Consider the following 11918-nt stretch of genomic DNA (forward strand, 5'->3'; position numbering starts at 1 on the left):
TTCTTCACCGACCTTGAAAGGATAATAATAATTAACTTTATATGGAAAAACAAAAGACCCAGGATAGCCAAAACAACCCTATACAATAAAAGAACATCAGGAGGCATCACCATTCCTGACTTTAAGCTCTACTACAGAGCTATAGTTCTGAAAACAGCCTGGTATTGGCATAAAAATAGACAGGTAGACCAATGGAATCGAATTGAAAATCCTGATATTAATCCATGCACCTATGAACACCTGATTTTCGACAAAACAGCTAAAATGATACAATGGGGCAAAGACAGCATCTTCAACAAATGGTGCTGGCACAATTGGATGAGGGTGTGTAGAAGACTGCAGATAGACCCATGTCTGTCGCCATGCACAAAACTCAAGTCCAAATGGATCAAAGACCTCAACATCAATCCAGCCACATTGAACCTCTTAGAAGAGAAAGTAGGAGGTACCCTTGAACAAATTGGTATAGGAGACCGCTTCTTGAACATAACTCCAGAGGCACAGACACTGAAAGAAACAATTAATAAATGGGACCTCTTCAAACTTAGAAGCTTCTGTAAGGCAAAGGACACAGTTGACAAGACCAAACGGCAGCCCACTGACTGGGAAAAGATTTTCACTAATCCTATATCCGACAAAGGGCTGATCTCCAAAATATACAAAGAACTCAAGAAACTAGTCAACAAAACACCAAATAACCCTATTAAAAAATGGGGTACAGAACTGAAGAAAGAATTCTCAATGGAGGAAATCAAAAAGGCTGAAAGACACTTAAGAAAATGCTCCACATCCTTAGCTATCAGGGAAATGCAAATCAAAACAACTTTGAGATACCATCTTACCCCTGCCAGAATGGCTAAAATTAGAAACACCAGTGATGACTTATGTTGGAGAGGATGTGGAGAAAGTGGAACACTCCTCCACTGCTGGTGGGAGTGCAAACTCATACAGCCACTTTGGAGATCAGTATGGCGGTTCCTCAGGAAAATGGGAATTAGTTTACCACAGGACCCGGCAATCCCCCTCTTAGGCATATACCCAAAGGATTCACATCAATGCAACAAAGACATCTGTTCAACTATGTTCATAGCAGCACTATTTGTAATAGCAAGAACCTGGAAGCAACCTAGATGCCCTTCAATTGAAGAATGGTTAATGAAGATGTGGCACATCTACACAATGGAATACTACTCTGCAGAAAAAAATAATGGTATCTTGAAATTCGCAGGCAAGTGGATGGCACTTGAAGAAACCATCCTGAATGAGGTAACCCAGTCACAAAAAGAGGAACACAGTATGTACTCACTCATATATGGATTTTAGACCTAGATCAAATGATCACCAGCCTATAATTCACATCACCAGAGGAACTAGGATACAAGTTGTATTCTAAGAGATTCATATAAAGTCCCTCACAGAACTGGGAAGGGACAAGTCCCCCAGACCTCAGGTATAGTGGGGGAGGACAGCTAATGGAGAGAGAAGTAGGAGAAAATGAGAGGGAGGAGAGGAAGGCATGTGTGACTAGGAGGATTGAGCCTGGTTAGGAATGGAAAATAGGAAAAGAGAGAGAGAGACAGAGACAGAGAGAGAGAACATAAAAGAGGGAGCCAATATTGGTTTGAAGATAAAGTTGAACACAAAGAAAGGTCGAGGGAACTACAAGACTGCTCCCAACTAACAATCTCAGCTTCCGTGGAAAGGCTATCATAAATGCCCTTCCCGGAGAGTGAGATCAACAACTAACTTCTCCATGGAGTCCTCAACTAATGCCTGTTGAAAACAGGAGCAAACACCCATACATAAACACTGAGTCAAACTAGAACCCAGAAGCAGATGGAGAGGACAAGACCATGCGGTAGAAGTACATAGAGACAGCTTACCTGAACAAGGAGGAGCTAAGGGCCACTAGACTGATAGCTGGGAAGCCAACAGAGGTCTGACTCGGACCCCCTGAATATGGGTCTCAGCCAGAAGGTCTGAGCAGTCTAAGAGACCTCAGACAGTGGAGCCAGGATGTACCCCTGGTGCACAAAAGGACTTTGCAAACATATCCCCCATGGAGGGATTACTGCCTTATTCTAGAGATAGGAGAGAAGCCCTAGTCCCTACTTCACAGGACCTGTCAGATCTACATGACCCCAACTGGATGGCATTCCCCTACATATTGTATTGTGGTGGGGGGTTGGGAGGGGAGGGTGTTTAGAGTGCATGGGAGAGGGTAGAGAGGGCAAAAGGGAGGGAAGGAGGGAGGGAGGGCTTGGGGGGAGGGAGGGAGGGAGGGAGAGGGAACTGGGATCGACATGTAAAATAATAATAAAAAAAAAAAAAAAAAAAAAAAAAAACGCTTTGACTCCAAAATTTAAGTTGAAGAACAAGTTACTGGGGAAAAGTATTTCTATTTTTGTTTCCACAGAAAATGAAAAGATGTGGATTCCTTCCAGACTAATGTGGTTTGATCACACCAGACCGCCTGAAACAGAGTACAAGCTGATCCTACATTCCAAACAGCTGGACAAAACAGCCCTACAGACTACAGCTAGGATATCTGAATCTTCTTCGAATCCCCCAAGACAGCGCCCTTACCAGCAGGAAGTAGTTTGGAAAGAACGACGCCCAAATTCCCAAATATTGTGTATAAATGTTTGTTTTCATTTAATTGGACTTTGTTATATAAAATTAAATAAAAAATACTCTATATGCAAAAAAAAAAAAAAAAAAAAAAAAACAAAAAACTTCTTAAAATTGATAAATATTTTTAGCAAAGGAGAAAGATACAAGTTTGATATACAAAGTCAGCAGCTTTTCTACAGACCAGACAAGCATGCCAAGAAAGAAATCAGGAGAAAAATGACATTAACAGTTGCTGCTAAATAAAACAAAACAAAAATAAATAGATCCAACAAAACAAAATAAAACCTTGGAATAAAGATAATCAAGGAAGTGAAAGATACCTACGATGAAAATTTAACATTGACTAAGGAAATTGAAGACACCATATGATGGAAAGACCTTCAGTTTCATGGGCTGGGAGAATTAATATTGTGAAAATGACCATCTTGCCAAAAAACATTGCATACAGTCTTGATGCAATCTTCATCAAATTCCAATGCCATTCTTCATAGAAAAAAGTATCTTAAAGTTCACATGGAAGCACAAATATTGCCAAAGTCATCCCAATAAACAAAGTCATCACATCACATATATATTTTTTGTTTGTTGCTGTACTAGTCTCAGTAACTAAATTATGGAACCAACCCGTGTGCCCAAAAGAGAGAAATGGTTAAAGAAATTGTGGTATGCTTATATGCTATGGATGTGTTTTTTTTAACTGTATAGAAGAATGAGGTCATGTTATCTGGGGAGAAATGGATGCAACTGGAGATAAAATAAGTGAATTAAGTCTCTTAGGGTTTCTATTGCTGTGAAGAGACACCATGAACATGACAACTCCTATAAAAGAAAAACATTTAATTGGGGTGGCTTACATTTAAGTGACTTAATTCATTATCATTATGCTGCAACATGGTGGCATGCAGGCAGACATGGTTCTACAGGTAGAGTTGAGATTTTGACATCTTGAGTTGCAGGCAACAAGAAGTGGTCTATCTCACTGGGCATGGTTTGAGCATATAAGAGACCTCAAAACCCGTCTCCACAGTGACACACTTTCTCCAACAAGACACTTCAATAAGGCCACACCTCCTAATAGTGTTGTTTCCTTTGGTGCTATTTTCTTTCAAACCACCACATTAAGGAAGTCTTAGAAAAGACAAGCATCATATGTTTTCTCTCATTTTTTGGTTACTAGATTTTATATATTAACAGATATACAAAACCATGTATGTATGTATGTATGTATGTATGACATGGAAGTAAAAGTAAAACTGTCTAGCAGAACCAAGGGAACCATTGGGAGGGAAGGGATGAGAAGAGGTAAGGTGGTGGTTACTCTCAGCACATGATATATACTTTCACGGAAACATTTAAAAAAATTTAAGTGCTTGTGGTTTGCAGTACTGGAACTTTCAATTATCATTGATTTTGACAAGAGGCTAAATTAGCTTCTCTGAGTCAGCTTCTTCAGCTTTCAAATGTGAATGACAAGACATTTCCAGAGATTGTTACAAGGATGTAGGCGAACATGTTTGTCAATGCCTTATGAACTGTGGGACTTCCATAAAAGTTGGTTACTGTGACCATTATTATTTAACAATAAATGTTACCATTAAGAGACCCATTGAACACTATAATAAACCAACATATGTATTATATATGCATATATATGCCTTATTGACCTATGGTTAATGTTAAGAATAATCAGCATCAGATATTAAATCAGTTATTAAATGTTCAAAGGCTTTGCTCACTCAGGTGTGAGTCAGACATCTCTGTTGACCATAGAATGTATCAGAACTGCATTTCCTGAATGTATTCCAATTCCTCAGTCACAGGAATCTAGGACTTTCAGATAAAATGGTTGGAAATTGTTTCTTACTTTATGAGTTTGAGAACAAGAAAATGGTTCTCATCTTGTTAGGTTTCTGTACCAAGCAGTAGATTGTATTTGAGTTTTCTTTCTTCTGATGATTGGGGTCTTTCCCTGTAGCAGGTGAGTAGCAGACTAGTATTAGTCATCAAATGAGAGCTTTCCAGTTTAACCCACTCCTGTGGATTATTAGTTCAAATGTGTTACATTTGTTTATGCTGTGGAACATTTGTTTAATGATGCAAAGGTGTGTTGTATTCTTTTTTTTTTCCAATTGCAGAAAGCAGCTTTATTTTCTTTCCTTTTTTTTTTTTTATTTTACATGTCAATCCCAGTTCCCTCTCCCTCCCTCTGTCCCTCCATCCCTCTGTCCCTCAGTCCCTCCATCCCTCCGTCCCTCTTACCCTCTGTCCCCCCTCACATGCACCCTGACCACCCTCCCCTCCCATTGCCCTACCCCAATTCCACATGTAGAGCAATGCCATCTAGGTGGGGTCATGTAGATCAGTCAGTTTAAGGGACCTCAGACAGTGTTGTATTCTTTTAAGTAGCATTTGTTTAATTCTGTAAAGCTGTATTACTTTGCCTAGCCAAAACACCTGATTGGTCTAATGAAGAGCTGAACAGCCAACAGCTAGGCAGGGCAGAGGGATAGGTGGGGCTTCAGAGAGGATAGGTATATTGTGTGGGGGGCGGGGGTGTAAGGAAAGTGCTGAGGGGGAGGAGTGGCTACTGACTAGAACAAGAAAGCCCTTGAAAGTGGCAACATTGAGGTGGGCTTTAAAGTAAAGGCAGGTTTTTGACGAGTGACAGGATGTATTTTGTGTGGGAGGCAGCATGATTAAGGCAGTGTGAAACATGCAGCACCTGCCCTTGAGGAAGGGATGCATTTATAATAAGTGCTTTGACCCTTTGACACATGCCTATTATAAGTAACTAACATGGCATACTGAGTGGGTAGCACTACCTTGCCTTGGGGCACAACAAATATCTCATTTGACCCAGATGTAGAAAAAAAAAAAAAAAAAACATGTCCCCATTTGGTAGGTATGGCAGGCAATGCTGGAAATATCTTTAATTTGCCTAAAACACCATGAAGCACAGAAATGAGGAAAGTTGATCACATAAAAGTTAAGTGTGGTACCATCTACATGGTAAAGCCAAGGTTTAAATGCAAGTGGCTTGGTCTCTGGTGGTCTTGCCACTACCCAGTGCTTTCTCTGGCTCTGTGTGTGTGTGTGTGTGTGTGTGTGTGTGTGTGTGTGTGTGTGTGTGTTGAGTGTGTGTATAAAGTATGAGCTGTTCTAATAGTCAACAATAATAACTATCATTAAGAAGTAGCCATTGTGGACATCACATTTTGGTCCTCACAACAGATGAAGCAACCCCATTTTTCTAGACAAGGGAAATGAAAATTAGTTTGAGTTATCCAAGATGCTGTCATTCATAGCAGAGGCTACTGTAGGGATCCGCGAGAAGTATCAGGATGTGGAACGGGGTGAATAACTTAGAGTAGGTTCTAATCTACTATCCTTATGGCATTGCCCTACATGTGGAATTGGGGTAGGGGGATGGGAGGGGAGGGTGGTTAGGGTGCATGTGAGGGGGCAGAGATGGTAAAAGGGAGGGAGGGAAGGAAGGAGGGAGAGGGAACTGGGATCAACATGTAAAATAATAAATTAAATTAAAAAAAGAAGAAGAAGATAACTAGGACACCAACTACATAGACAGGGGACAGAGAGAAAAATGGCCATCTTCAATCCAAACACAGACTTCAGAAGAAATCAAACATACAGATATTTTGATCAGAATGTAAAGCTGTAAGAAAATACACTTCTAATGTTTATTCTACTCAATCAATAACACATTTTTTCCAATAACACATTTATGAAAATTTATATGTATGGATGTTTTACCTGCATGTATTTCTGTGTACTACATGTGCAGTTTACATGAAGGCCAGAAGAGGGCATTAGATCCCTTTGGAAATGAGTTATAGATAATTTTTTAATGGCCTTGTAGGTGCTGGAAGTTGAACCTGAATCCCAAGGATGAGCAGCTAGTGCTCTTAACCATTGAACAACATTTCCAGCCACATCAGTTAACAATATTTTGTTGTAGCAATATTAGCAAATCAATAGAGATTTTGATGTCAAAAGTTAGGTGTTGTAACAAATATCTAAAAATATGGAAAGCATTTTTGGAGCTGGCTAGTGAGTAGAGGTTGTTAGAAGTTTGAGATGCATGTTAGTAAATGCCCATTAAGAAGCTTTTGGTAGAAATATTATTTTAGAACCAGTTTCTGAAGACTCAGAAAGAAAATAATGGCATTGTAAGGACACACACATGTATGATAATAAGTTTATATATATATATATACACACACACACACAATCATAAACAAAATAGTGATAGAAATAAGAACAACTAATGTCTATTTTCAGAATTTAAGAATTCTGGTGATGTTTCAGAAATTAAGAATATGCCATTAGAAACTGGAGAGAAGTGGCTGTTTACAAAATATGGGATAGAACTTGGATGGATTGCATTGTATTGTTTTGTGGAAAGTAGAATGTTTAAGTAACAAAACATATTTCTAAGTATAACGTTGAAGGTAAGGAGCTAGAGAGATTGGTCAGTGGTTAAGAGCACTTTCTGCTCTCACAGAAGACCACAGTTCAGTTCCCAGTATTCAAACTGGGTAGCTCACATTGGCTTGTGACTTCAGCTCCAGGGGATTTGACACCCTCCCCTGTCCCCCATGGACACCCACATGCACCCGCACATATGAGCAGCACACACAAGCACACATATCTACACATAAATAAATAAGAACCAAATCTTTAAAAAGAGTTGTGAGTAAGGCCTTGTTTCTTTTAGTTACTTACACATAACAGAGGAGAGAGGGGTCTCCGGCATTTGAATCGCGCTTCCGCCTTCTTTCCAGCTTCAGTCGAACAGGCGCAGAGAGTCTTCTGAAGGATCGCCGCGATGGCCGCCCAGGGAGAGCCGCAGGTCCAGTTCAAGCTTGTCCTGGTGGGCGACGGTGGCACCGGGAAGACAACGTTTGTGAAGCGCCACTTGACGGGCGAGTTCGAGAAGAAGTATGTAGCCACCCTGGGCGTGAAGGTGCACCCGCTCGTCTTCCATACCAACAGAGGACCCATTACGTTCAACATGTGGGACACAGCCGGCCAGGAGAAGTTCGGGGGCCTGCGCGATGGCTACTACATCCAAGCCCAGTATGCCATTATAATGTTTGATGTAACATCAAGAGTCACTTACAAGAATGTACCTAACTGGCATAGAGATCTGGTACGGGTGTGTGAAAACATCCCCATTGTATTGTGTGGCAACAAAGTGGATATTAAGGACAGAAAAGTGAAGGCAAAATCTATTGTCTTCCACCGAAAGAAGAATCTTCAGTACTATGACATTTCTGCCAAAAGTAACTACAACTCTGAAAAGCCTTTCCTCTGGCTTGCCAGAAAGCTCATTGGAGACCCTAACTTGGAGTTTGTTGCCATGCCTGCTCTTGCCCCGCCTGAGTGGTCATGGACCCTGCTTTGGCAGCACAGTACGAGCATGATTTAGAGGTTGCTCAAACGACTGCCCTCCCGGATGAGGATGATGACCTGTGAGAAAGTGAAGCTGGAGCCCCGCATCAGAAGTCTAGTTTTATAGGCAACTGTCCTGTGACGTCAGCGGTACAGCGTGTGTGCCACCTTATTTAGCTAAGCAGATCGTGTACTTCATTGGATGCTGAAGGAGATGAATGGGCTTCGGAGTGAATGTGGCAGTTAAAACATACCTTCATTTTTTTTTTTTTGGACTTGCATATTTAGCTGTTTGGAACACAGTTGTTTCCTCTACAGTCACATCACACTATTCAGTCAGTGGTGAAATCTTGTTTGTTACTGTCATTCCCATTCTTTTTGTTTAGAATCAGAATAAAGTTGTATTTCAAATAATCTAAAAAAAAAAAAAAAAAAAAAAAAAAAAAAACAGAGGAGAGAGGTAAGTGGAAGGGACTGTTAAGCAAGATAGAACCAGAACTTGGAAAGTAGGGATTTTTTTGAGCCTATTTATATTGCAAAACATAAGAAAGTCCAACTAACATTTGGGGAAAACATGTTTACACACAATGTTTGATGAAGAGAGAGTACGGGTGATTTATGAACCATATTGATTAAACGCCACGAGTTTGGACTGAAGGAACAAACACAGAAAGAAAACTGGCACGGCAGGCTTTTGGAATTCTATAAGACAATGCAGTGAGTTGTAGCCCTGTAAGTGCATGTTATCTATCAAGAAGGAAAAGACACCCGTGGCTATTCAAAGACTATCAGGGCTCTCCCTGTCACTATGAGCCCAGAAGAGACAGGAGTAAGGTAGGACTGAATGTTTCTGTTTTGATTTTTGAGACAGAATGATGCCTAAGGTCAAGGAGTGGAGTGGTCACCCCAGGGGACATGGAAGACATTGCTGCCACTATAGTGAACCTAGAAGATACACTGAGCCTTAAAATAGTCACTCTGGAATTTAGGTTTGCTTGCCACTTGTGACTCCATCCCTTCTAAGTTCTCTCAGAATGGGGATGTCTACCATATGCCCAACCCACTACTGTATTCTGGAAGCAGTTAATTTGTCTCATTTCATAGGTTCACAACTGGAGAATGGCCTCAAATGAATTATACCTATTATTCATGTCTGATTTAGATGATATTCTGGAATTAAAGTTGATGCTAGAGTAGGTTAAGAATTTGGGGGACTGATAGAATGAGGCTAATATATTTTGCATGTGTGGGAAGCATGGGTTTGGGTAGGTCAGAGGCAGAGTTGCTAGGAATTGGTGGTGGTGTGGGGGGGGTGGTGGTGGAAAATTCCCCAAACTCCCTAGAAATCACCATAGATGTGCAAAATGAACTTTTCCACTCTGGTGAGGTTAGAATTCTTTTGGTTTATCTGAGCCTGGTAGGTTCCTAAATCTTCTTGGTTAGGTTACTGATGTACATGGAGTAGATGCTGCTGATGTTGAGTTGGCCAAAGTAGCTTTGTCCAGAATAATTATATCTTTTGGGGGGAATGCTACAGCCAGATACTTTGAGGGATAACTCCAGGCAACACACCAAATCCCTGTATCACCTGAGATGTTTAGGGGGAAAGTCACGGAATCCTCTAGCATCGCCGACATCACTATTAAGGATGTTTCCTTCCCAGAGGCTCCTCATCCTGTGGAGATAGAAGAGGGACTTGAAGGAGCAGCTGAATTCCTCAAGCCAGTTTTCATTCATTAATTAACTAATTCATTCATTCACTCAATAAACATATATTGATCATGACTAGACCTTATCCTTCTAAGCCCATTGGTTAGCAAAGTCATTCATTCAACCATTCATTCATGCATCCATCCACTCCTTCACCAGACTCTCTCTTTTTTCTTCTAGTCCCTGAGAGTCACTCACTATTAAGATCTCACAGGCCTGACATGTACTTGTCAGTTTCCATCTCTTAGGATTCTTACTGCTCATCCCCAGGGATGTAAGAGTTGTCAGGAGGTGGCTCAGGCAGTGGCAGATAGGGGAAGATAGGTCTTGAGAAACTCACAGTGAAGGTTGGGTTCCTTTCTGAGCCATGTGAGTTTTGTGCTTTCACATTCATTCTCCCTCAGGAGAAACCTAGATTGTACTGACCGTTAGTCATCCCATCAAGATTATCCCCACTACAAACATTAAGTGTTTCCTATCATATTTATGGCTTGGTAGTTCTTAACTACATCCACTAAGGTTTTAAAGAATTGAACCTCTCTGGTGATTTTTGAAATCGATGAAGCAGACAGCATTACACCAGCTTTAGAGGCCTGAGTGGGCAATTATCTCACATGTTCTGGACATGGCTGGTAATCTGTGGAACAAGATCAGCATAGCCTAGAGATGCAGAAGCAGAAAGTCTTGGAAAACCACAGACACAGAATGGCAACCAAGAAGCTGAATTCCTTTAACAGACTTCCAGTCCTGTTTTTCTCCTCCCCTGCACCTGCCCCGAACACCCAAGAGCTTCCCTGATTCATGGTCTCCAGCAAGGCACTTGATGGTGTCTGGGGCCTATGGAGAAAGAATTGGATAAGATGAGTTTTGATTTTAAATAACAAGGGATCCAAATGGTCACAGACTTTCAGTTCAACTTTAGAAAATATTTCCAGTCTTGCTACATGTCAAGCCCAGTCATGCGGGTGTGACTGGGAAAAAGAGGTTATCAGTGTAACTTCGGAAGTGTTCTAGTTTGGTTTCTGTTGCTGTGATGTGCACCATGACCAAAAGGACTTTTTTTTTTTCTTTCATTTTACAGGTTACATGCAGTCCATCTTCTAGGAAATCCAAGGCAGGAGCTTGAAGCAGAAAGCAGGCTTACTGGCTTGGTCCCAGGCTCACATTCAATTGCCTCTCTTATACAACCCAAATTCACAACCTAGGGATGGCACTATCTATAGTGGGCTGGGCCCTCCTACATAAATTAGTAATCCAGAAAATGCCCCACGGATATGGTTACAGGCCAACTGATGGAGGCAGTGTATCACATTGACAACCACGGTTAGCCACCACAAGGAGAAACTTCACGTGGGGATCCATGCTATGAAGCAGTGTAATAAACAGGGTATCAGACTGGGGGTCAAAGTGCCCATGGTTCTTTTGCTTGTTTCTTTGTTGGTTGGTTGGTTTTTTTTCCTGTTATTCCCTCATCGGGGAGTATGGGCAAACAAGCTCTTAGGTTCTCTGAATCTCACAGTCCTCATGTGTAGAATAGGACAAGGAATCATGCCTTACATGTTTGTTGGGAGGGTTCTATAAAATAACAGACAATAATGCACTCAGACAAGAGTCCAGGTGTTGAGATCTGTGTCCTGTATCTGACTCCCTTGTGTCACTTTCCATTCACCAGAGTCAAGGAATGGGCTTCACACTGTAAGCCAGGCACATACCCTGCTACACCTAACTATGAGGTGAACCCAGGCAGCCTCATATTTATAATAAGGTATTTTATTACCTTACTTTGTTAAAGATACCTATTACCCTCCATTTTCTCTTACCCTGGAGGGACTCATGGCTCGTGGAGAAGACTCATACACAGCTCTTCATATGAGGCAGAATGAAGTCATATTTAACATCAAACTGGCACTCACAGACCCCAGGGTGCTAATATTGTTTCCCGGAGTCATGGTTGGCCTCTGAAGAGCTGTTTGGGGGCCCAAAGCTCTGGTGATGCTGCAGGACGAGAACCCCTACAGGTGACTCAGTGGCAGCAGGGATGGATCATTGTGAGAACTCTATCCAGATAGCTATTTCTGTGTCTGTGTTGAAGACTTCCCTCTGCTGGTAAGGAGGAGAATTGCACCCTTACTCAAGCTGTATCACCATCTAGCTGTGTGGTA

At 41.3% G+C, this 11918-nt stretch overlaps 1 pseudogene; it reads left to right on the plus strand.

Annotated features, from left to right (window-relative positions):
* Positions 1 to 7443: 7443 nt before the first annotated feature.
* Positions 7444 to 8460, plus strand: LOC127223590 (GTP-binding nuclear protein Ran-like; annotated as a pseudogene).
* Positions 8461 to 11918: the final 3458 nt, after the last annotated feature.

The sequence above is a fragment of the Phodopus roborovskii genome, unplaced genomic scaffold (genome assembly GCF_943737965.1).
Source record: "Phodopus roborovskii unplaced genomic scaffold, PHOROB, whole genome shotgun sequence".
NCBI lineage: Eukaryota > Metazoa > Chordata > Mammalia > Rodentia > Cricetidae > Phodopus > Phodopus roborovskii.